The sequence below is a fragment of the Callithrix jacchus genome, chromosome 1 (genome assembly GCF_049354715.1).
Source record: "Callithrix jacchus isolate 240 chromosome 1, calJac240_pri, whole genome shotgun sequence".
In the NCBI taxonomy this organism is placed as follows: Eukaryota; Metazoa; Chordata; class Mammalia; order Primates; family Cebidae; genus Callithrix; species Callithrix jacchus.
The window spans coordinates 13,615,205-13,641,432 of record NC_133502.1 but is presented as its reverse complement, the minus strand read 5'-3'; the positions used below and the strand labels follow the sequence as shown (position 1 = coordinate 13,641,432).

General features: G+C 42.1%; 1 long non-coding RNA gene across 1 annotated transcript in view; it reads left to right on the top strand.

Moving 5' to 3' along the window:
* The first annotated feature begins 2,288 nt into the window (after positions 1-2,288).
* Positions 2,289-26,228, top strand: part of LOC118152195 (uncharacterized) — a 38,310-nt gene continuing 14,370 nt past the window's right edge. The window contains exons 1-2 of the long non-coding RNA XR_004740633.3: positions 2,289-2,427; positions 6,322-6,408. This is a non-coding gene — a long non-coding RNA (uncharacterized LOC118152195). The remainder of the gene's footprint in view (positions 2,428-6,321; positions 6,409-26,228) is intronic.

Genomic DNA, 26,228 nt, shown 5'->3' with positions numbered 1-26,228 from the left:
CTAAGGATCTTCCTGAAACGCATCTCCGCAGACCCTCAACTCAAAAAACTCACCTCTGCGGAAGACAGAACATTGTGTAGCATTTTGTCTTCAGCTTTTATTCTATAAAAATCAAACTTCAGATATGAACATTCTTTTAAACTATAGATTCATTGAACTACAAAGGACCAGAAGAACTCTGATTGATCCAATTAGGACTTATCCAGAGAATAAGAATCTAATCTGCACTTAACCTTTTAAAAAGAAATTTTTCACGGGCAAAGGGATCTGAATAGGCATTTCTCCAAAGAGAATATAAAATACCAAATAAGCCCATGCAAAGATACTCATGCTTGGGAGGCTGAGGCAGGAGAATTGCTTGAACCCAGGAGGTGGAGGTTGGAGGATGCAGTGGGCTGAGATCGTGCCACTGCACTCCAGCCCGGGTGACAGAGCAAGACTCTGTCTCAGGAAAAAAAAAAAAGATGCCAAACATTAGTCATCAGAGAAATGCAAATCAAAACCACAATGAGATACCACTTCATACCAACGAAAATGGCTGTAATCAAAAAGTCATAATAATCATGTTGGTGGGAATGAGGAGAAATTGGAATCCTCTTAAGCTGCTGGTGGGAAGTGAAGTAGTGTAGCTGATTTGGAAACCGGTCTGGCAGTTCCTTGAAAAGTTAAACAGATTTCCATTTACCCAGCAAGTCCACTCTTTGGTATATACCCAGGAGAGTATATACCAACTACTTGGGAGGCTGAGGTGAGAGGATCACTTGAGTGTGGGAGGTCAAGGTCGCAGTGAGCTATGATTGCACCACTACACTCCAGCATGGGCAACAGAGTGAGACCCTGTTTCTAAAAAAAATTTTAAAAAGTACAAATAACCCAAATGCCCATCAACTGAGGAATGGATAAATAAAATATGGTACATGCATCCATTAGAATATTATTTAGATATAAAAAGAAATATGAAATGCTGATACATGCTACAACATTGGATAAACGGTTTTATTTTTAAAAATTTATTCTTTTTTGAGATGGAGTCTAACTGTCACCCAGGCTGGAGTACAGTTCTGTGATCTCTGCTCACTGCATCCTCCGCTTCCTGGGTTCAAGTGATTCTCCTGCCTCAGCCTCCTGAGTAGGTGGGATTACAGGTGCCTGCCACCATGCCTGGCTAATTTTTGTATTTCTAGTAGAGACTGGGTTTCACCGTATTAGTCAGGCTGGTCTCGATCTCCTGATCTCAGGTCAGGGGGCAATCCGCCCACCTTGGCCTCCCAAAATGCAGAGATTACGGGCATAAGCCACTGTGCCTGGCCTTGGATGAATTTTAAAAACAGTACACTAAGGGAAAGAAGGCAGACACAAAAGATTACATACCATATGATTTAATTTATATGAACTAGAATAGGCAAATCTATAGAGACAAATTTGATTAATGGTTGCTTAGGGCTAGTGTAGCTGGGGATGGGGCAGAAGAATCATAGCTAAAGGGTTTTTTTTTTAATTGATAAAAGTGTTCTCACGTGAATTATATCTATGGTTGCACAGCTATGAATATACTATAAACTATGAAGTGTGCTTTAAGTGAGTGAGTTGTAAGATTTGTGAATTATATCTCAAGAAGAAAGAAAGAATGAAAAAGAAATTCCTCCAGGTTTCTTTCTGCCTGCCAGAAAATTATTTCTATTTCTTTTTCTTTCTTTCTTTTTTTTTTGAGACAGGATCTTGCTCTGTGACCCAGGCTGGAGTGGAGTGGTGTGAGCATGACTCACTGCAGTCTTGACTCTCGGGCTTGGAGTGGTCCTCCTACCTCAGCCTCCCAAGTAGCTGAGACTGCAGGTGTGAGCCACCCATGTCCGGGTAAGTTTACATTTTTTTGTAGAGACAGGGTCTCCCTATGTTGCCCAAGTAGTCTTGAACTCCTGGACTCAAGTAATACAGCTTGGCCTCCCAAAGTGTTGGGATTACAGGCATGAGCCACTGTGCTGGCCAGAAAATTCTTTCCCATATTTAGTCTATTTCTTTTTGCTCACTCTAATCAACAACTTGTTTTGTTTTGGGTAGAGACAGAGAAGAGTAAAAAAATTCCTTGTCTTGAATCATAAATCTTTTAATACTAAAGGCCATTATCGAATTAGCCATTTGGAGGAAACGATTTCAGTGCTTTGAACCTTGTCTTATAGGATCAATTTTTAGGCCGTTGTTTGCCTTTCTACCTCTCTTAGAGCTTCTTAACCATTCTGGGCCTCAGATTCTTCACCTAGAAAATGAGACTGGTGGACTAGATCTCAAAGACCCCTTCCAGGTCTGAGTTCTGTGATGAATGTCGGCATCCTTTGAGAAAGCATGAACATTTAAAAATGAGGACACTCTTCTGAACCATGGAAGGCAAAACTGTAATCAGCTATGAAAAGAAGCTGGAAACAGACTGAGGTAGGCAAGTTTTAAAATCAGTGAACACAGCCTGAAGTGGGCACAGCAAAGGCCTAAGGGTCAGGAAACTTGACCTCTGCTTTTATGACTCAGGGTAAGACTTGAGAGAAGTCACATGACCTCTTGAGTACATTTTCTTTTATATAAAATGGGCATCATATAACCTGCCTACCTCTCTCTAAGCAATGTTCTCACTGAATGATTAAACAAGTAAATATTGTTGTAATGCACAGGTTATAACAATATTTTATATATGATTCACAAGTATTGTCATTGAAATAATTCTTTCCTTGAAATAAAGTTTATGATACCTTTATTTTTTTTTGAGTCATTTCATTTTAGTCTTATCATCTCCTCTTAAAGCTTAATGAATACAGTGGTTCGTGCCTGTAATCCCAGCACTTTTGAAGGTTGAGGTGGGCAAATCAGTTGAGGCCAGGAGTTCGAGACCAGCCTGGCCAACATGGCGAAACCCTGTAATCCCGGCTACCCAGGTGGCTGAGGCACAAGAATTGCTTGAGCCTGGGAGGCAGAGGTCACGGTGAGCCAAGATCACGTCACTGCACTTCAGCCTGGGTGACGGAGCAAGACTGTCTCAAAAACAAAACAAAAAACTTAATAAATATGGTGTAGTAAAATGTAAAGAAATATAAAATAAAAGCTTAATGAAACCACAGTTAATGTGAACAAAGCTTACAAGAACATTAAAAAATTAATAGAAAGTATTTTTCTTCCAAATTTGGCTTTGTAAAAGCCTATATGAACTATAAAATTTGTTAAGCAGGGCCGGGTACAGTGGCTCATGCCTGTAACCCCAGCACTTTGGGAGGCTGAGGTGGGCGGATCGTGAGGTCAAGAGATTGAGACCATCCTGGCCAACATGGTGAAAACCCGTCTCTCCTAAAAAAAAAAAAAAAAAAAACCAAAAAAATTAGCTGGGCGAGGTGGTGCACACCTATAGTCCCAGCTACTCAGGAGGCTGAGGCAGGAGAATTGCTTGAACCCAGGAGGTGGAGGTTGCAGTGAGCTGAGGTCATGCCACTGCACTCCAGCCTGGTGACGGAGTGAGACTCTGTCTCAAAAAAAAAAAAGTTGTTAAGCAGGCTGGGTGTGGTGGCTCACGCCTATAATCCTACCACTTTGGGAGGCTGAGGCAGGCAGATCATCTGAGATCAGGACTTCCAGACCAGCCTGGCCAATATGGTGAAATCCCATCTCTACTAAAAATAAAAAAATTAGCCAGGTTTGGTGACACATGTCTGTAATCCCAGCTACTCAGGAGGCTGAGGCAGGAGAATTGCTTGAAACTGGGAGGCGGAGGTTGCAGTGAGCTGAGATTGGATCACTACACTCCAGCCTCCTTCTAGGGGATAAGAGCAAAACTCCTTCTCAAAAAAAAAAAAAAAAAAAAATTGTTCAGCATTTTTCTAGTTGACACTTCTTCCACATCTATATTATTTTCCTTATTAAGGTGTCTTATGTTTCTGATTAGAACCAGAGGTCAAGCAACATGAAAAATCTCTCCGTTGTTAAACCTTCCTGCCTGTAACAATGCCAGGTACCTGGTATTTATTAAATACTGATATTTATTGCCTGGTAATGGAAGACGTTAAACTGTTCAACGTAAATAGGACATTAAAAATTTGCAGTCCAGATAGAAGTTTTTGTGGGTCCAGTGATTTCTGAAAACTGTAAAGCCAATTTGAAGCATGTTAGGCAGTGACAAATATCTCATGGTATTCACGAGGTCAATGACATAATAATGAGAGTTAGGAAACTGAACGATAGTCACAAAAGTTGACACACTTCAAGGAGAGATGGTCTCACAAGCAGGGAGACTGTATGATTTTCCAGTGGCACCACCTTTGCTTAAAAGAGCATGGAAATTCCCGTTTCTAATTTTGTCCAGAGTCAGATTACCATCCTTCAGGAAAACCACCCTCATTTTTTATAGCCACACAATGTGGTTAATGATGTTTACTTTCTCTCTCTTGTAAGCTATTGACTTATCCAATAGGATGCATTGTATAGGTAACAATGGGATTATGCCAATTACTATGTAACTGGAGTTAGAGATAGGCCTGCCTAAAATCAACAACAAACATCCATAGAGCTGAGATTGCCATTGTCCCAGATACTTTCAAGTGTGTTATTCCATCCTTAAAAAAAAAAAAAAAAAAAAAGGGTGACATCCTGTTACCCTTTGTGACAGGTGGTACTTTTCCTCAGGAATACGGGACATTCAGGGATATCCACACATATTCTGGGCCATGGGAGAGTCCAGATGGGCTGTGCAGTCTGAAGCTGCTGACAGCTGTCACTCTTGCTGGGGGACCACCTGGCACACCGCTTGCTGCTACTGGGATGTGCCCTCAGGGCGCAGCAAACCACTGCAGTTTGTTAGCACAGCAACAAGCAGTGCTCACTAAAGGCCATGAAGTTGTTGACTTTGGCCAAGTTCCAAGCTTGCTTTCTGGGGCCAAGACTAAGGGTGTTCACCTTGACAGGGCCCAGGCCATCCTCCTGAGGTCACTTTCTGCTCCTCTAGGAGTGGAGGGCCCACCTTCTTTCCTTCTCAACTTCTCAACTCCTCCCCATTTTCTCTTCCTCCCCAGCATGCTGTAACTTCCTCCCAAACTCTTTTTTTTTCCTGAGACAGAGTTTCGCTTTGTTGCCCAGGCTGGAGTGCAGTGGCATGATCTTGGCTCACTGCAACCTCCGCCTCTTAGGTTCAAGCAATTCTTGTGCCTCGGCCTCCTGGGTAGCCGGGATTACAGGCGCCTACCACCATGTCTGGCTGTTTTTTTTTGTATTTTTGTAGAGACAGAGTTTCACCATGTTGCCCAGGCTGGTTTTGAACTCCTGAGCTCAGGCAAACTGCATGTCTCGGCCTCCCAAAGTGTTAGGATTACAGGTGTGAGCCACTGCGTCTGGCCCCAAGCTCTTGTTTAAGGATGAATCTTATGGACTGCCTCTTTAGTGCCTTGCTTTTTGACTCTTTAAAAACAAACAAAACAAACACCAAAATGCCAAACTCAGGTTTTGGCTTTAAAATGATTGTTTGATGTTGAGGTCAATTGGAAAAATTTGAATGTAAAAATGTAGAGATCATGTATATAACAAGGGAGATTATCCAACATGTACAGCGGAAGGCTCATTTCAGATCCACAAGTTCGCCATGCAGTGTCACAGTAAGGGCGGTGGAAATGAAAACATTTTATTCGTTTATTTTGCACATTGCCTATTTTTTTCTAACTTTTAAAATACACATATTCCTTCTTTCTGTATTAATAAAAGGTTACCTTAAATGACTATACTATTACAGTTTGTATTGTAATAAAATATACATGACAAAATTTACCATCTTATCAAAAAACAATTTTTTTGTTTTTGAGATGGAGTCCAGGCTGGAGTGCGGTAGTGCAATCTTGGCTTACTGCAACCTCTGCCTCCCAGGTTCAAGCGATTCTCATGCCTCAGCCTCCCATCCCCAGCAGCTGAGATTACAGGTGTGAGCCGCCATGCCTGGCTAATTTTTTGTATTTTTAGTAGAGACGGGGTTTCACCATGTTGGCCAGCATGGTCTCAATCTCCCGACATGGTGATCCACCCATCTTGGCCTCCCAAAGTGCCGGGATTACAGCCGTGAGCCACTGTACCTGGCCAAGAGTTTCTTTCCTTTTTAAAGCTAAATAATATTCCACTGGATGGATATAGTACATTTTGTTTATTCATTCATCCCTTGGTGGGTACTTGGGTTGCAGACACATTTTGACTATTGTGGACAGTGCTGCTATGATCATGGGTGTAATTAATATAAATAATTTATTTAGGAGATAAAAATGAACAGTGTTTAGCCTTTGGTCATATTCCTATTCCTGATTTTCTTTTTAGCTAAGCCTTGGACTGAAGAAAGGAAGAGCCATGCCTGCTGAATTGGGAAAGAGCAGGGAATGAAGGGAAAGGAGTCACAGACTAAGGGTTAGTGATCAGAATACACAAGAATTCTTACAAATTTGTAAGGAAAAGATGCACCACTCAATAGAAAATGGTCAAAAACCTGAACTGACATTTCATAACAGACATGATCCAAAATGAAACAATGCTCAACCAAAAAGTAGTCAGAGAAATGCAAATTCAAGCTACAAGACACAATTATGCACCCACCAGAATGGCCAAATCTGCCTTTCGAAGCTCAACAAAGCAACAAGAACTTACCTATACCACCAATAAAAGTGAAAAATGGTACAAACCTTTGGGAAATAATTTATTGTTCCCTTGTAAAGTTGAAAATAAACATACCCCAGCAGCCCGCAGCTTATTTCCTGGGTCTATTCTCTGGAAATCTGCATGCACAGATGCACCAGGATGCAATAATGCTCATGATAGCATCACTCATCATAGCCCCAAACCAGAAACAACCCAAAAAGTCATCTGCCAGACAATGGATGCATACATTGTGGTGTATTCATCTGATGGAATGCAGGATTACAGCTACATGCGCCCTGGATGAAACTCACAAATATGATGTTTAGTGAAAAAGTTTAGTGAAAAAAGGCAGAGTCAAAAGATCTCATATGATTGCTTCCATCTGTATAAAGTTTAAATTAGGCAAAAAATAATTTATTTTTAGGAAAGCATGTGTAGGTGGTGCTATGCTTTAGATGTGGTTTGTTTGGCTCTGCCAAGTCTCTTGTTGAAATTGAATCCCCAGTGTTGAAGGTGGGGTCTCGTGGGAGGTGTTTGGATCCTGGGAGGCGGATCCCTCATGAATGGCTTGGTGCCATTGTCTTGGGAGTGAGCGGGTTCTCACTCTCAGTTCCCGAGAGAACTGGTTGTTGAAAAAAGCCTGGCACCTTCTTGCTCGCTCTGTTTCACCTTCTCTCTCAACATGTGATCTGCACACGCTGGCTCCCCTTCCCCTTCCTCCATCAGCAGAGGCAGCTTGAGGTCCCCACCAGACACGGAAGCTGGTGCCATGCTTCTTGTACAGCCGGCAGAACCATGAGCCAAATATCTTTTCTATTTATTTGTTTGTTTGTTTATTGAGAAGGAGTCTCCCTCTGTCTCCCAGGCTGGAGTGCAGTGGCACAATCCTGGCTCACTGCAGCCTCTGCTTCCCAGGTTCAAGCGATTCTCCTGCCTCAGCCTCCTGAGTAGCTGGGATTACAGGCACGCACCACCATGCCAGCTAATTTTTGTATTTTTAGTAGAGATGGGGTTTCTCCATGTTGGTCAGTCTGGTCTTGAACTTCTGATCTCATGATCCTTCCCTCTGGGCCTCCCAAAGTGCTGGGATTACAGGCGTGAACCACCGCACCAGGCCTATATCTTTTCTTTATAAATCACCCAGCCTCAGGTATTCCTTGGTAGCAACATAAACAGACTAAGACAGGTGGTCAGTGTGTAATAGGAAGCAAGATGTCAATGGGAAGGAGGTGGTTATGAGTGGAGGGGAATGTGTGGGACAGAGACGCTGTCTTATCTTCTGACTCAGGTGGTGGCTACTTTAGAATTAAAAATGGGCTGGGCGCAGTGGCTCACGCCTGTAATCCCAGCACTTTGGGAGGCTGAGGCAGGTGAATTGCCTGAGCTCAGGAGTTCGAGACCAGCCTGGGCAACATGGTGAAACCCTGTCTCTACTAAAAATAGAAAAAATTAGCTGGGCGAGGTGGCGTGCACCTGTAGTCTCAGTTACCTGGAAGGCTGAGGCAGGAGAATCGCTTGAACCCGTGAGGGAGAGGTTGCAGAGAGCCAGGGTCGCACCACTGCACTCCAGCCTGGACAACAGAGTAACTCTGGTTTAAAACAAAACAAAACAGACAAACAAAATAACAAAATAATTATAAATTCACAGGAAGGACTGGGCACAATGGCTCATGCCTGTAATGCCAGCACTTTGGGAGGCCGAGGTGGGCGAATCATGAGGTCAGGAGTTCAAAACCAGCCTGGCCAACATGGGGAAACCCTGTCTCTATTAAAAATACAAAAATTAGCTGGGCATGGTGGCACATGCCTGTAATCCCAGCTGCTCAGGAGGCTGAGGCAGGAAAATTGCTTGAACCAGGACCTGGGAGGCGGAGGTTGCAGTGAGCTGAGATTGCGCCGCTGCACTCCAGCCTGGGCTACAGAGCGAGACTGTTTCAAAAATAAAAATAAAAAATTAAATTCACAGGAAGATGCGAACACTGTGCACGAATGTCCTGCATACCTGTCTCTCAGTTCCCACAGTGGTTGGCTCACACATAAGGATAGTACACATTGACACTGGTCCACTGTATGGATCCAGTTCTGTGTCGTTTGATCACACATACAGTTTTGAGTATCTGCCACTACCCACGTGACACAGAACTAGTCTATCACCACAAAAGCTCATCTTGTGTTTCTCCTTCATAGTTTCTTCCCTCAAGCCTATCCCCGCCATCCCTAGACCCTGGCAAAGACCACTAGTCTATTTTCCTTTTCTATAATGTTGTCATGGAGAATGTTGTATAAATGGAGTTGTATAATGTGTGACCTCCTGAGACTGGTTTTGTATGAACAGCAGAATCCTCTTGAGATTGACACAAGCTCCTATCAATAGTTGGGTTTGTGTTGCTGAGTCGCATTTCACTGTAGGCACACACCTTTTGATGGACATTCTGGTTGCCTCCAGTTTTTGTCTATTACAAATAAAGCTACTGTGAGTATTTGTGCATAGGTTTTTGTGTGTATACACATTTTCACTCCTAAGTAATTCCCAGGAGTACAATTGCTGGGTTTAATGGTAAGTGTATGCTTAGTCTTAAAAGACACCAACACACCATTTTCCAAAGTGACTACCATTTACATTTCCACCAGCAATGTGTGCGAAGTGCAATTTCTCTGCATCCTTGCCAACATTTGCTATTGCTATTATACTTTCCCCCTGTTCTGATACATGTGTATTGTTAGACCATCAAGGCCTGAATTTGCACTTCCTTAGTGGCTAGTGACATAGAACATTACTGGAGAAAGGGCAGTGTTCTATCTTCTGACTTAGGTAGTGGTTAAACTGTGAATGTTTTGTATTTCACAGCAAAATAAGAAAAGTTGTGGCCAGGCATCATGGTTCATGCCTGTAATCCCAACACTTTGGGAGGCCGAGGTGGGCGGATCACTTGAGGTCAGGAGTTCAAGACCAGCCTGGCCAACAGAGTGAAACCCTGTCTGCTAAAATACAAGAATTAGCCAGGCATGGTGGCGAATGTCTGTAATCCCAGCTACCTCGGAGGCTGAGGCAGGACAATCACTTGAACCTGGGAGATGAAGGTTGTGGTGAGCTGAGATTGCACTACTGCACTCCAGCCTGGGCTACAGGGCAAGACGCCATCTCAAAAAGAAAAAAAAAAAGAAGAGAAAATAAAAGAGCACTGAGATTAATCTTTTGAGATATTGTCTCCCTATATTCATTAAAAAAAATTAAGGTGTGGGGCGCTGAAGTCACCTGGCTAGTGGTAGAGGAGGCAGGCAGTGGACCCCCCTGTGAAGCCTGTGCTATTTTCTGCTGAACACCGCGCCTCTGTGTAAAACAGACTTTCATAAAGCAAACCTCCTTCCAAAGCAGTCTGACATGGAATTGTTCAAACACTAAAAAAAATAAAATTTATTATGCATATGCATTTGCATAGGTGTTTTGTGCGCTGCAAAGTAGAACATTCATGTCAGAGTACGTGGACTAGAAATGAGAAACTCACTGCATTTCCAGGTAGTTGGAAAGGGCTTTAAAGAAGGGAGAAATTTAAAAGCAATTTAAAAAACTCTTTAGATTGTAACTCAGAGGGACTAGGGATGGGATAGGAATTGTTAAGCACTTCTGTACTGTGTATTTAAAAAAGAAGTCTGCTGGGCACGGTGGCTCATGCTTACAATCCCAGCACTTTGGGAGACCGAGGCGGGTGGATCACCTGAGGTCAGGAGTTTGAGACTAGCCTGGCCAACATGGTGAAACCCCATCTCTATTAAAAATACAAAAATTAGCTGCTGGTGGTGGTGAGTGCCTGTAATCCCAGCTACTTGGGAGGCTGAAGCTCGACCCTGGGAGGTGGAGATTGCAGTGAGTCGAAGCCATACCACTGCACTCTAGCCTGGCAACAGAGCAAGACTCCATCTCAAAAAAAAAAAGTCAGAAAAGACAGTGGAAATTTACATAGTATGTTTTGTGTTAGTTTCCTAGGGCTGCTGTCACAAAGACCCACAAACTGTATGGCTTGAACAACAGAAATGCATTGTCTCAGTTTTTGAGGCCAGATGTCTGAGATTAAGGACATTAGATTTCTATATTTTAGAAAGATGCTAATGCAAAAACAGCCTCTGGAGTCAACTTGCAGTCATCCAGAAATCCAGGCATTGGAAGTACTGTATTCCTTCCTCCCAGACGCTTGGGTCCTGGAGAGTGTGTTCCAGCCATTTCTGTTTCTGTACATGGCAACATTTTTTTTTCTCTCATCTTCCTCATTCACTGTTTTTGACCTAGATACTATTCATTGAATTAAACAGCACGTTTACAAGCATTTTACATGAGTTAACCCTTTTACCTCAAATAACACACTAAGCCTATGAAGTAGGAATGAATAGTATCCCCATCTTACATATGAGGAAACAAAGTCTTGGAGAAGCTGAGTAACTTGCCCTCACATTATGGGCTAATTAGCAGTGAGCTGAGCTGTAAACCCAGATTGTCTGTCCTAGAGTCTGTAACTAGGACAGTAGCAATTGTTATTATTAACTAATTTATTTTGATTTTTTAGACAGACTCTGTGTTGCCCAGGCTGGAGTGCAGTGGTGTAATCTCAGCTCACTGCAATCTCTGCCTCAAGCGCTTCTTGTGCCTCAGCCACCCGAGCAGCTGGGGTTACACATGTGTGCTGCCAGGCCTAGCTAATTTTTTTATTTTTAGTAGAGTTGTGGTTTTGTTATGTTGGCCAGGCTGGTTTTGAACTCCTGGCCTCAACTGATCTGTCCATCTTGGCCTCCCAGTGTTGGAATTATAGGTATGAGTCACCGAGCCTGACGTAATTATTATTTTTTAAAATGTAAGTTTTAAGTTGCAGTAGCAATTATAATAGGGTTTTACATAAATGTTAACAAAGTAGTTTCTACAGTTCCTTAGCATGTGGTAGATGAGATAGGAATGCTACGTATCTTTTTTTCCTCCTTATGTTTCTCTCTTTTTTTTTTTGACTTGTTATTTTCTTTTTTATTTTTTTGGGAGGAAGGGAGGAAGGCAGGAAGGGAGGGAAGGAGGAAGGGAGGAAGGCAGGAAGGGAGGGAAGGAGGAAGGGAGGAAGGCAGGAATGGAGGGAAGGAGGGACGGAGAGAGGAAGGAAGGGATGAAGGAAGGAAAGAAGGGAGGAAAGAAGGGAGGAAAGAAGGGAGGAAGGGGGGAGGGAGGGAGGGAGGGAGGGAAGAAAATCAAGTAATGAGAGAGACATTGCCGACCTGGATCTAGAGGTTTACAAGTTGATTTCTTTTTTTTTTTTTTTTTTGAGAGAAGGAAAGAAAAAAAATGAGTAAAGGAGAGGAAGAAAGAGGAAGAGAAAGAGGGAGGGTGAATGAAAATATTGCTTTATTCGGAAAAAAAAAAAGGGTATTAATAATGGCCAATCAATGTTTCATTTAAACCTATGAGTAGGTGTGATGTGGTATTGACAAGAATGTATATTTTGTGTATATGAAGTGGAGAGCTCTATAAATATTTATTAAGTTAACTTGTTCCGAATCTGAGTTTGAGTCCTTGATATCCTTATTAATTTTCTGTCTCATTGAATCTAAGTCTCTATGTATCTGGGAGTTAGGATCGTTAGCTCTTGTTGTTGTATTGCTCCTTTTACCACTATATCTTTGTTGCTTTAAAATCTATTTTATCCAATAAGAGAATTGCAACTCCTGCTTTTATTTATTTATTTATTTATTTATTTTTGCTCTCCATTTGGTTGGTAAATCTTTCTCCATCCCCTTGTTTTGAGTCTTTGTGTATCCTTGCATGTGAAACAGGTCTGGATGTAACATGCCTTGGGTTTTGGCTGTGTCTTTTGATTGGGGGATTTAGTCGATTTAAATTTAGGGTTACTGCCATTTGATGTTGACTGGCTGTTTTATCCATTTGTTGGTGTAAATTCTTCTTTATGTTGGTGCTCTTTACTTTTTGGTATATTTTTAGAAAGGCTCATACTGGTTGTTTCTTTCTGTGTGTAATGCTTCTTTCAGAAGCTCTTGTAAAGCAGACCTGGTGGTAATAAAATCTCTGAGTACTTGCTTGTTCATAAAAGATTTTATTTTTCCTTCAGTTGTGAAGTTTAGTTTGGCTGGATATGAAATTCTGGGCTGAAGGTTCTGTTCTTTGAGGATGTTGAATATTGGCCCCCACTCTCTTCTGGCTTGTAGAGTTTCTGCTGAGAGATCTGCTGTAAGTCTGATAGGCTTGCCTTTGTGGGTAACCTGACCTTTCTCTCTGGCTGCCCTTAGTATTTTCTCTTCGTTTCAACCCTGGTGAATCTAACAATTATGTGCCTTGGGGTTGCTCTTCTTGACGAATATCTTTGTGGTGTTCTCTGTATTACCTGGGGTTGAATATTGACCTGCTCTGCTAGTTTAGGAAAATTTTCCTGAATAATATCCTGAAGGGTATTTTCCAGCTTGGATTCATTCTCTCCATCGCATTCAGGTACACCTATCAAACGTAAATTTGGTCTTTTCACATAGTCCCACATTTCTTGGAGACTTTGCTCATTCCTTTTTGTCCTTTTTTCTCTAATCTTGTCTTCTTGTTTTATTTCATTAAGTTGGACTTTGACCTCTGATATCCTTTCTTCTGCTTGAACAATTCGAGTGTTTAAACCTGTGCATACTTCTCGGAGTTCCTGTATTGTATTCTTCAGTTCCATTAATTCACTTATATTCCTCTCTAAGTTGTCTATTCTCAATAGGATTTCATCAAACCTTTTTTCAAAGATCTTAGTTTCTTTACGTTGGGCTACAACGTGTTCTTTTAACTCACAGAAGTTCCTTATTATCCATTCCCTGAAGAGTGATTCTGTCATTGGGATGCGCTCGTTCTCCATCAAGCCTTGTTCCATTGTTGCTGTGGAACTGTGATCATCCTTAGAGGGAGAGGCATTCTGATTTTGAGTATTCTCAGCCTTTTTATGCTGGTTTCTTCCCATCATTGTAAATTTATCCTCCTGTAATCTTTGAAATTACCAACTTTCTGATTAGGTCTCTTGAGTGGACATCCAAGTTGTTAGTTCCCAGGGCCAGAACAGCGGTGTTAAGACTGATTCTCCTGTCTGGCTTCTTTCTTGTGTTCGTAATGGGCGACTCTGCCTTCCCCAGGCTCCAAACCTCGGTCAGAAGGGGAACCAGTCTCGTTTACTCTGCACCGAGAGCTGCTGCGCCGAGGTGCTGTCACAGCCGCTGCGCTGGCCTCAGGAGTCGTGCTGGGGACCCATGTGGGTCCTCCAAGCCTCGGTCAGATGGGGAGCTGGCCCTGTTTTCTCTGCTCCGAGAGCTGCTGCGCCAAGGTGCCGGCAGAACCGCTGCGCCGGCCACAAGAGTTGCGCTGGCGACCCGTGTGGTTCCTCCACTGGGGATCTTCTGCTCCATGAGCGACCAGAATTTGTCTGAAAGTGTGGTGTCCTCTAGTTCTCTGCGTTTTCACTGAGAGCTGCAATCCCGAGATGTTAGCGATCGGCCATCTTGGATTGTTCCCCCTTGACTTGTTATTTTCTAACACAGACATTACTTGGGGGTCACAGAGTTAAAGATTACGCTGTTTGTTCAGAAATGACATAAAGCATTGCAGTTGGCAAGCTATTGGAATTTTCCTCTTGCCAGATTGATAAATGATCCCAAAGATAAAACTTCCTGAAAAGAATACATGGTTTTTGACAATGCTATAATATTTCATTTGATCTGAGGCTAGGCTAGCTCTGAGGTCACACAGAAACATGGGCACAGAGATGTTAATAGGATTTACTTTCATTTCTGAATTCTGACGTGGTTATGAATTTTTAAAAAATGCTGTGAACATAATTTCTTCTCCAATTCTATCGCATGGTAGTGAGTTCTTTTTCAGGTCATGTCCAGATTTTGGTAGTGTTAACTCGAGGTTTGTTGGAAATGAATCTGAGGACACCTTCTGGAGTTGGAGACTGCTGGGTTTGGGATTTGTTTTTTGTCTACTTACAAGCTGATAAGTGAGCCTGTGCCTGTTTCACGGATGCTGGTGCTAGACAAAGATTCCCGTGTCAGAGATCAAGGCCATTATTATTCATGGCAGAGCAGGCTTCATGGGCGTCAGCATATTTGCTGTGGTTTTCTCTGCCTCCAAGTCCTATGGGGACATTGCAATGTGGCCTAGATGAACGCCACCCATGCAGTGGGGCTGAGATGCCACCACGAAGCACTGAGCTTTGGGATCCCTCTGCTTTCAGAACAAGCAGTTAGCAGCCTGCTACTTGTCCTGGGGGAGACACCACGTCATCTCTCAAGGTTACTAGCTGAATAAACAATCTTGAGGAATGACATGGGGATAAAGAGCAGACAGTGAAGATAAAACTTTTCATCAAGGCTGGGTAAGTGACAAACCAATCATTAGCAGAGACTAGAAAAGCGGTGAAGAGATGGCTTCAGCAATCTGGGGAAACGGCAGAGAAATCTGCAAGACTGTTTGTTGTCTATAATAACTTGGAAGACAGCAAATACTACTAATAAACTTTTGGATTTCATTAAGGAAGTCCCCAGGCAGAATGTTGTTGAAAGTGTCAGCTTGTTGGTCTAAATTGCATGTATGGTAAAGTAGAGGAAGAGAGAGATGAAGTCAGGAAGTGGCTGATTTTCAAGTAGAATTCAGAGAAAACAAAGGATCCAAATCATTACACATTGTATACATGTATCGAAATATCTTATGCACCTCCAAAATGTGTACAACTATGATGTGTTAATAAAAGAAAGGATAAAAGATTTGCTGGGTTGGAAGATAAAACCGTTTGATCATCTCTGGTCTCCACAGCCCACAGAAGATTCTCAAAATGAAATTGGACCTGGGGCCAAGTCCCAAATGAAGTGTACATCTGTGACATCATATTTAAGGTCGCCAAAAGAGTCATGGCAGTATCTCCTGAACACTCTTGGTAGATGAAGGAGTATTATCACATTCAGTCTGACTAATGACCCAAAGTAGGAAAAGAAGTGTCTAAACAAAAATGATAAATGTGACTTTTGTCACATGAAGAAGATCTGTTGCAAAGTCACAGGAAATCCACAGGAATTTTAAGAAAATTTTCCTGGTAAAAGCACTGCCAGTTTGCACTAAAAGGAACAGACTGTTCAAAATGAAAAAAAAAAAAGATCTGTGCTCCTGACTTTCTATAGGTTGGAGGCAGACTGAGAAAGCTACTCAGGGGCAGAATGGGCCATTTCTTATAGAAATGAAAAGTTGTCTCAGAGAACTGAGCTAAAGGCCCCTAGTGTAGTGTAGAACCAAGAGCCACTCCGAGATATAAGCAGGGTGGTTCCATGCCAAAGGAGCAGCAATAAACCCTAATCAAGAACTTTTCCAGGGCCAGGCCTGGTGGCTCACACCTGTAATCCCAGGACTTGGGGGGGCAGAGGTGGGCAGATCACCTGAGGTCAGAAGTTCAAGACCAGCCTGGCCAACATGATGAAACCCTGTCTCTACCAAAAATATCAAAATTAGCTAGGTGTGTTGGCACATACCTGTAATACCAGGTACTCAGGAGGCTGAGGCACAAGAATTGCTTGTACCTGGGAGGTGGAGTTTGCAGTGAGCCAAGATTGTGCCGCTGCACTCCAGCCTGGGCAATAAGAGTGAGACTGTCTCAAAAAAAAAAAAAAAAAAAAAAGAGCTTTCCAGTTTAGTGGGACCTAGCAACACGTGTCCAACTGTATTCAAGAATTGCCACGGAAAAATGACTTCTATGTCCCTCCATCCTTCCCTTTCGAATAGTAGTATTTACTGTGGTTATCCTGCTTTACTATGATATTTTGGGTATGTGTGGGGTGGAAAACTTGCCTTTTTATTTTGTAGGTCTCTAGATGGAGGGGTACCGCACCTGAGGATAAGTCCTCAAAGAACCTCATTTGGACCTGGTGCAGATAATGAGACCTTAGCTTTGAGTGCGATGCCATAATTGGATGAGGTGCTTGATATTCCTTGGGTGGGGCAAGCAGGCTTCGCATGTGGGAAGAAAATAAATCATTGTGGTCCGATGAAAGATGATGGGAGATTGGAAAAAAATGGCTCACTTTCTCATCAAGAAGTGGAGTTTTGGAAGCTAAATGATGGGAACACATGGACACATAGAGGGGAGAAACACACACTGGGGCCTTTTGGAGGGTGGAAGGAGGGAAAGGATCAGGAAAAATAACTAATGGGCACTAGGCGTAATACCTGGGTGATGAAATTATCTGTAGAGCAAACCTCTGTGACACAAGTTTACCTGTATAAGAAACCTGCACGTGCACCCCTGAACTTAAAAGGAAGAAGAAAAAAGAAGTGGGCTGTTCCCTGAATGTGGGCTGGCCCTGTGACTTGCTTGACTTGTAGAATGCACCTGCAGTGATGCTGGGTGGCTTCCTGGAAGGCCGAGGCCTCAGCAGGTCTTAGTGTCTGCTCTCTTCCTCTTGGAATACCACACTAACATGAAAAGCCCGAGCTGACCTGCTGGAGACACGTGGCTCAGTCAAGAGCCAGAACCAACCACCAGACATAAAGAGGTTGTTTTATCCCATCTGACCCTATGGAGCTGCCAGATAACTGCAGCTATGTTAGTGACCTCAGCAGAAAACCTGACTGGCATAGCCACCTCCTATGGTCTGAATGTTAGTTTCCTCTGAAACTCATGTTGAGGCAGCCCCCACTGTAACCATATTAAGAGGGTGGGGAATCTGACTATGGCATTTGAGAAGAGGGACCTTTGGGGAGTAATTAGGATGAGGTGAAGCCATGAGGATGGGAATTAGTGGCTTTATAAGAGGAGAGAAAGAGTCCTGAGCTAACAGGCTCTGCCCCTTGGTACGGGATGCCCTGAACCGCCTTGGGGCTCTTCTAAGTCCTCACCAGCAAGAAAGACATCAGCAGATGCAGCCCTGGACCTGAGGCTTTCCAGCCTCCAGAATTATAAGAAATGTATTTCTTTTCTTTACGAATTACCTAGTCTCAGGCATTTAGTTACAGCAGCAGAAAATGGACCAGGATGCCACCCAAATTGCTGACCTACAGAATCCTGAACAACAAAAAAGAGTTAATTTGAGCCACTAAGTCTCAGTGTGGATTGTTATGGCCCCAAAAGTAACCAATATAAATGCTTTTTATGCAAATTCACAACAGGCATAAAAATCCTTCCAGAAGAGTCTCCCAAGCACTTTTGAAAACTGAGGTAGTATCACTGAAAGCTGGCCATATAGACCGTATTATTTAACAGTTGTGCTCTTAGGTACACTTAATAGAAATTTGTACATGTATTCACCAAAACACATGTAAAATAAGGTATATGGCAGCAATTTATAATAATCCCAAACGGGTAGCACCCCAAATTTCCACCAACAGTAGAATGGATAAATCGATTGTGATATATTTATACAGTAGAATGCTATATGGAAAGAAATGCACAGATAAATCTCACAAACATAATGATAAGTTAAAAAAAGCCAAACACAGAGAAAGCGTATTGTATGGTGAACAATCGGGATAATGAATATCTTCGCAGTGAGGGAGTAAGGACCAGGAGGTGGCCCGTGTACGCCGCTGGGGGCTGGCAGTTTTCTCTTTCTTGACATTGGTGGAGATCACAAATGTGTGTTCACTGAGGTGTAAACTTATGATTTTTGAACTTTTTTGTATGTATTTTATACTTCAATAAAAACATTTCTTTCTTTTTTAAAAGAGAACCTCAAGATTAATAAAGGAATTTGAGAAAGGACAAAATTTGTTGTTTTAATTTTTAATGCAGAATCTGGGATCTCTCATTTATATATCCCAGTGTCTTCAGGAAGAATTCACTTTTATTTTGTCAAATATTCTCTCTGTTGAAACAATCCCCGTTTATCTGATCGCCATATGAGTAACTCTTTTCTCTCTTATTCCTGAGTCCCGTTTTTATTTCAGTAATATTTATCAAGTATGACTAACATCCTTTAATAACTATTTTATGTTATGAATTTCAAGAGAAAACACATTTGCCTCTGAGGATTTTGTATGATATCATCTTGCAGCCAAAGCAAAAGCTGTGGGAGGAAGCGGCAGAAGATGAAGATGAAATAGGCTGGGGCTGATTACAAAATATCATGAAGGCATGCAAGATTGCCCACTTGATCTTTATGCAAGAATAAAAAAAGACAACAATCATGTCTGGATTTTACCAAAATCATGAGATAGCTGTGTTTAAAATGGCACAGTGAGAGAGTTCTTCTGCAGTCTCCTCTCTAAAAATGCCACGAAACGAAAATAAACAGAAAAGAAAACTCCATGTTTGAATAAACGAGGGGACAGCTGTGGAGCTGAAGCACAGTATAAGGGGGAGGGTGGCCAAATTCAGTGATGACGGTAAAACGTGGGCTCGATGTCCACAGAAGGTGCCTGGAGTACAGATCTCAGAACATCAGCAGAGCAAGATCAACGACACTTAATTTGGAGCAAAGGGAAACGCACAGACTCACCATATTTGCTAGAAGCAGTTTGCCAGTGGAGCAGAGGAGACTGTATCACATGCAGTGCCAAAGTTATCAGTCTGGCTTTTCCGGGGAAAAAGTAGATACTGAAAACCCCCGCTGGAATCCAAAACCTCACTCAAGGAACTTAAATGTGATTCTGATACTCTAGAAATTATCCCCTGGCCCCTCTCCTATGATATTTCTGCAGTTATTTGATATAAAAACAATTGAGTAATTCAACAATGACTACCAAGAAAAATTAGAAAGTTGTAACTCGTAACCTACAACAAATTGTAGCAAATAGTAATGAGAAACATACAAAGGTGCTGCAAGAAAAAAAATGGGGAAAGGAGGAAAACTAACGCTAGCTAAAAAAACAAAACAAAACAAAACACCAAAATGCTCATCAGGGCTGGGCGTGGTGGCTCACGCCTGTAATCCCAGCACTTTGGGAGGCTGAAGCGGGCGGATCACGAGGTCAAGGGATTGAGACCATCCTGGCCAACATGATGAAACCCCATCTTTACTAAAAATACACAAAATTAGCCGGGCGTGGTGGCGCGTGCCTCTAGTCCCAGCTACCCTGGAGGCTGAGGCAGGAGAATTGCTTGAAACTGGAAAATGGAAGTCGTAGTGAGCTGGGATCGAGCCACTGCGCTCCGGCCTGGCGATAGAGCGAGACTCCATCTCAAAAACAAACAAACAAACAAACAAAAATAACAAGCTCATCAGAAAAATGTTACCTCAAAGCAAGTGAATGTTGTGGCCAAACAACACCATTTAAAATCTAAAAAGCAAAAAGAATTAATGTCTGATTCAATTGTGTCTATAAAACAAGCGCTTAAAGAAGACATAGGAAGTTCGGGAAAAATAGAGCAGGGCAACATAAGGAGAAGAAACATAAACTCACAGGTAAAGGCAAGAAGGAGAAAATACATTTTCACTATTATAGAAATAAAAGCCTCATTAAAAGTAGCTCAAAGGAACATATGGATGGCATATTGAGAAAAGCAAACAAAATGTAATGTAATGAGCACACAAGAAGGATTAGAGAGAAACTGATCTTTGAAAGACAAAAGATGTTTAATATATGCACAAGCGGTGTACATGATAAAGAGAAAATAATGGAACAGAAAAAAATGTGTAGATATTTAAATGTGAAGGCTGGGCGCGGTGTCATTCCAGCACTTTGGGAGGCTGAGGTGGGCAGATCACTTGAGGCCAGGAGTTGGAGACCAGCTTGATCAACGTGGCAAAACCCTGTCTCTAGTTTAAAAAAAAAAAAAAAATTAGCCAAGTGTGGTGGCACATGCCTGTGGTCTCGGCTATTCCAATGGCTGAGGCACCAGAGTTACTTAAACCTGGGAGGTAGAAGTTACAGTGAGTTGAGATCACACCACTGCTCTCCAGCCTGAGCAACAGAGAGAGTCTGTCTCAAAAAAAAAAAAAAAAAAAAAAAAGATATTTAAATATTTAGTAAACATTTCCAGGAGTAAAAGAAAATTCGAACGTGCAGTTGTCCCGGAAAATTAGAAGAAAAAATCAAGATATTTATTTATTTAGTAGAAATAGAAGACACAAATCTATAGTTGGAAGGGACTCACCTTATTGAAAAAAATGGATACAGACTAATCAACAGCAGTAACGTCTGGCAAAGTTACGAGACTACAAAGATGAAGCCAGAGACCTTGGCATTTTGGTGGGGAGGAAATACTTGAGCCACCTATAAGGCAGAACCGTAAGCCTGGCCTCTGACTTTTCAGGAAAGATTCAATGTTAGAAAACAATGGAGTTTTGTTCACAAAGCTTTAGAGAGAGTGTGACTCAAACATTTTTAAAAAAAATCTAGCTAAAATTTTCAAGTATAAAGGCAACATATAAATTTTTTTTATTTTTTTATTTTATTTTAAAGACAGAGTCTCACTCTGTCACCCAGGCTGGAGTGCAGTGGTGTGATCTCAGCTCACTGCAGCCTCTGCCTCCCAGGTTCCAGCGATTCTTGTGCCTTATAAAACCTTGCAAGTAGCTGGAATTTCAGGTGTGCAGCACCAAGCCCGGCTAATTTTTTTTATTTTTGGTAGAGACGGGGTTTTGTCTTGTTGTCCAGGCTAGTCTTTAACTCCTGACCTCAAGATATCCAACTGTCTTGGCCTCCCAAAGGCCTGACCACCGCACCTGACCGCCATACAAATATTTTTTAGTCACCCGGGATCCAAGAACTCTAGCTTCTTCGAGCCCTTCTTAAAGAAACTGCTATAGACAAACTTCAGCCAAATAAAAGCTCAATGGAAAAACTGCAGTATAACATCAATTCCACTTGCAGGATTAAGACCGAAACAGATCTCATGTTATGGTTGAGGATGAAAAGTTAAATCTATAAATTCTGATGATGCAGAAGTGATGTAGCTATTAGAATTTTGGAGGATTAGAGAGTGGGAAGGTATGAGGTAACCTAACTACTATGATTTATGTAACAGTTAGAGATTGAGATACAAGAAATCATTGAAAATCTGGTATAACAATAATAGATGGCAAATATATTTAAGGATAAAAGTAAATACTAAGAAAGACAATAAACAAAAATCAGATAATATGGGGATGTGGAAACAAAAGAAATGTACTAATGTTATTATTGCTCATAATGGAAGTAATTCATACTGTCTAAAAATAGATGATTAAGTATTAAACAATTATAGCTATAAAAATTTGTAACAATAAATGCCTCTAAGATGGAGAAGTGGGCGCCTGGGAAGACCGGAGAGACATCTTTTTCTTTTGCTTTGAGATAGGGTCTTGCCCTATCACCCAGGCTGGAGTGCAGTGGTGCCATTTCAGTTCACTGCAGCCTCAGCCTCCAGGGCTCAGGCAATCCTCCCACCTCAGCCTCTTGAGTAGCTGAGATGAAAGGCTCATGCCACCACTCCTGGCTAATTTTTGTTTACTTTTTTTTTTATAGAGATGAGATCTCCCTATGTTGCCCAGGCTGGTCTTGAACTCCTGAGCTTAAGTGATCCTCCTGCCTCAGCCTTCCAAAGTGCTGGGATTACACGTATGAGCCTCTGTGCCCAGCCAAGACATATTTTTCAATGCATATTCTTATACCTTTTTTTGTTTTTTGAGACAAAGTCTTACTCTGTTGCCAGGTGCCAGGCTGGAGTGCAGTGCTGTGATCTTGGCTCACTGCAACCTCCGCCTCCTGGGTTCAAGAAATTCTCCTGCCTCTGCTTCCCAAGTAGTTGGGACTACAGGCGTGCACCACCATGCCCAGCTAATTTTTGTATTTTTTAGTAGAAACAGGGTTTCACCATGTTGGCCAAGATGGTCTCGATCTCTTGACCTCGTGATCCACCCGCCTCAGCCTCCCAAAGTGCTGGGATTACAGGCTTGAGCCATCATGCCCGGCCAACTTTTCAAGCATCAAAAAGTATGTAGGGGCCGGGTGCGGTGGCTCACGTCTGTAATCCCAGCACTTTGGGAGGCCGAGGCGGGTGGATCACGAGGTCAAGAGATCGAGACCATGCTGGTCAACATGGTGAAACCCTGTCTCTACTAAAAATACAAAAAATTAGCTGGGCATGGTGGTGCGTGCCTGTAATCCCAGCTACTCAAGAGGCTGAGGCAGGAGAATTGCCTGAGCCCAGGAGGCGGAGATTGTGGTGAGCCGAGATCGTGCCATTGCACTCCAGCCTGGGTAACAAGAGCGAAACTCTGTCTCAAAAAAAAAAAAAAAAAAAAAGTATGTAGGACTGGGTGCAGTGGCTCACGCATGTAATCCCAGCACTTTGGGAGGTTGAGGTGAGTGGATTGCCTGAACTCAGAAGTTTGAGGCAAGCCTGTGCACCATGGTGAAACCACGTTTCTGCCAAAAATATAAAGACCAGCTGGGTGTGGAGGTGTGTACTTGTGGTCCTTGCTACTCGGGAGGCTGAACTGGGAGGATTGCTTGAGTCGAGAGGTTGAGGCTGCAGTGAGCTGTGATTGTACCAGTACACTCCAGCCTGGGTAACAAAGTGAGACCCTGACTCAAAAAAAAAAAAAAAAAAGACAAACCTAGAGTTTAATTATCATCTTAACTTTGGAAGGGCATAGTGACCTAAAAAAAAAACACCAAAAAACTGCACAAGCTTGCCATTCAGATTTTCTTTCCTAAAGAGATGCTGACAAGTATTAAATAGCAAAGAAACAGATGTGATTCCCTTCAGGCTCCACGTGCCTAATCAGGAAATTCTAAATCATCTAGGAAAAGGCAAAGGAAAAGAGCTGCTCTGCGTCTTTCTCCTCTTGCTGCCTTTTGTACCATTCTTGCTACAAGAGTGAGGGTCTAATTGTCTTGATAACTAAATCTAGGTACAGCACGAAAGCAAGAAACAGAGTTAAGTCGTGATAGAAAACCTTCCATACTTCCCTATGCACGAAAACATGAGTAAATGCATCTTTTAAGGGTGTAGAAAACTTAGGCTGCTGGCTTTCAGTTTAGTCAAAGTATAGTTGCACAGTCAGGAATGACCTTTGGAGAATAATGTTGGTAGGAAGGCGTCTGCAGCAGCTCATTGAATGGACTCATGTTCTTAGCATTACTTATTTTTAATTATTACATTATTACATTTTATTGCACGTACTTAATAAGTTCTTGATACGGATGATAAATATCACTGCCATTTTACAATTCTCATTAAAAATATATTTGAGATTGTTCATTATTCTTTTCACTTTATTGATAAGGAAGCCCTGTCCAGAGACTTGTCAAAGTTCATAAGTTAGCAACGAGCTTAACCAGGCCTAGAACCTGAGACTTCAAATCCATGCCTTTCTCTCAGTGCTATATACATCCGTAATTTCCACTAGGTTACTGCCTTGCTTCCTAATAATTATGGTAAACTCGAATTCCTCATTTTCTATTAAAGGTTCTCCAGAATTCAGGTCAACCTTATCTTCCAGTCTTTTTTCTTTTTTTTTTTTGAGACAGTCTCTGTTGCCTAGGCTGGAGTGCAGTGGCACAATCTCAGCTCACTGCAACCTCCACCTCCCAGATTCAAGGGATACTTCTGCCTCAGCCTCCCAAGTAGCTGAGACTATAGGCATATGTCACCATGTCTGACTAATTTTCGTTTTTTCAGTATAAAAACAACAAGGTTGTTCTCAAACTCTTGACCTCAAGTGATCTGCCCACCTCAGCCTCCCAAGTGCTGGGACTTCAGGCATGAACCACTACACCCAGCCTGAATATTCTTGTATATGTCTTTTTGTGAATATGTATTTCTTGGGAGAATTCCTAGGAGTGAAAATACTGGACATTAGTCTCATTAGAAGTCCTAGACAGAGAAACTTTGAATTCTGGACAATTGGGGCACTTACCTTGCTCAGAAACTTTACTAGATTATGATGGAATTCTGAACTCTCCTTGTATTTTTGTTGCAACAAAATTAATCACCATCAAACTATCAGGATAACATTAACATGTACCTAACATACACTCTGTGCACGTCGCATCATGCATCACCTCCTACGCTGTTACTTACTAGCTGTTCAACCCTGGGCAAATTACTTAAACTTCCTGATCTTCAGTTTCCTTACAGGTAAAATAAGGATTAAAAAGAGCACTTACTTCAGAGAGTTTTTGAGACAATTAAATGAAATAATGCATATAAAGTCCTTAGTAAATTGATACATGAAAGTGCTCAAAATATTAATTCATAATAATCATTATATAACATCTTACAACAACCCAATAAGAATTACTACTAATTTTCAGAAGCAATAAATAATTTTTTAAAATTATAGCTACAGAATAAAGAGTGGAATGCAAATTTAGGTCGACTTTGGCCCCTAAATTTGGCACCAGGCTGGGCACAGTGGCTCACACCTGTAATCCCAGCACTTTGGGAGGTTGAGGCAGGTGGATCACCTGAGCTCAGGAGTTTGAGACCAGTCTGGCCAACATGGTGAAACCCCATCTTTACTAAAATTATGAAAACTAGCCAGGCGTGGTGGTGCATGCCTGTAATCCCAGCTACTTGGGAGGCTAAAGGGAATCACTTGAACCCGGGAGGCAGAGGTTGCAGGAAGCCAAAATCATGCCATTGCACTCCAGTCTGGGTGGCAGAGTGAGACTGTCTCAAGAAAAAAATAAGAAAATAAAAAAAATTGGCACCAAAGCCTGAGCCTGTTCCACTATATCATTTTGATGAGATAGGTTTTTTTCCATAGAGCACGTCACTTAATCTTGTTTTCTCCTGAGACGAGGTGTGGCTCTGTCAGGCTGGAGTGTAGTGACACATTCTTGGCTCACTGCCACCTCTGCCTCCTCGGTTCAAATGATCCTCCCACCTCAGCCTCCCCAGCAGCTAGGACTAATCATGCCTGGCAAATTTCTGAATTTTTATAGAGATGAGACAAAATTTCACCATGTTGCCCAGGCTGGTCTCAAACCCCTAGACTCAAGTGATCTGCCTGCCTCAGCCTCCCAATGTTCTGGAATTACAGGCAAGAGCCACCATGCCCAGCCTCATTTCATCTTCATAGCCATTCTGTTGGATGATTTCTGCCAATTTGAAAAGAGCAAGAAGGCTTTGATGGAAAGAAAATCATCAACTAGAAAACAAAGTGGTATGAGACAAAGTCTCAGAGGAACTTAGAATATGATTTAGTTTGCTGTGTTTTTTCTCAAACAAAACACAGATACTCAGAAGTCTTTTCAAGCTTTCCAGGGTTCCATGGGGCTATTCTGCCAGTAAAGGTAGGGCTGAGGTTTTTTTTGTTTGTTTTTTCTTGTTTCAGCCTTGTCACTTATATTTTTTATTTTTTTTACTTTTCTAAAAATTTACCTGTCGATTTCAGTTCTCTCTTCTCTCCTCTCTTTCTAGTGCAACTGGTCCACTATTGTAATCATAGCAGGATTACAAATGGCACACTCAAATGAGAGTGTGGGAGACTTTAATAAAGGAATTATTTATACAAGGGTGGGCAGAATGAAGGCAAACCCACAAGGCAGAGTAAAGGACCGTGGGGATGAAGGATGGGAAGGCATTCCCACCCCTGCGTCTGTAGATGCCTGGGAAAGGCATGGCTGTGGGTGTGCTATGGAGAAAACAGCTCTCTCTGTAGGAGAG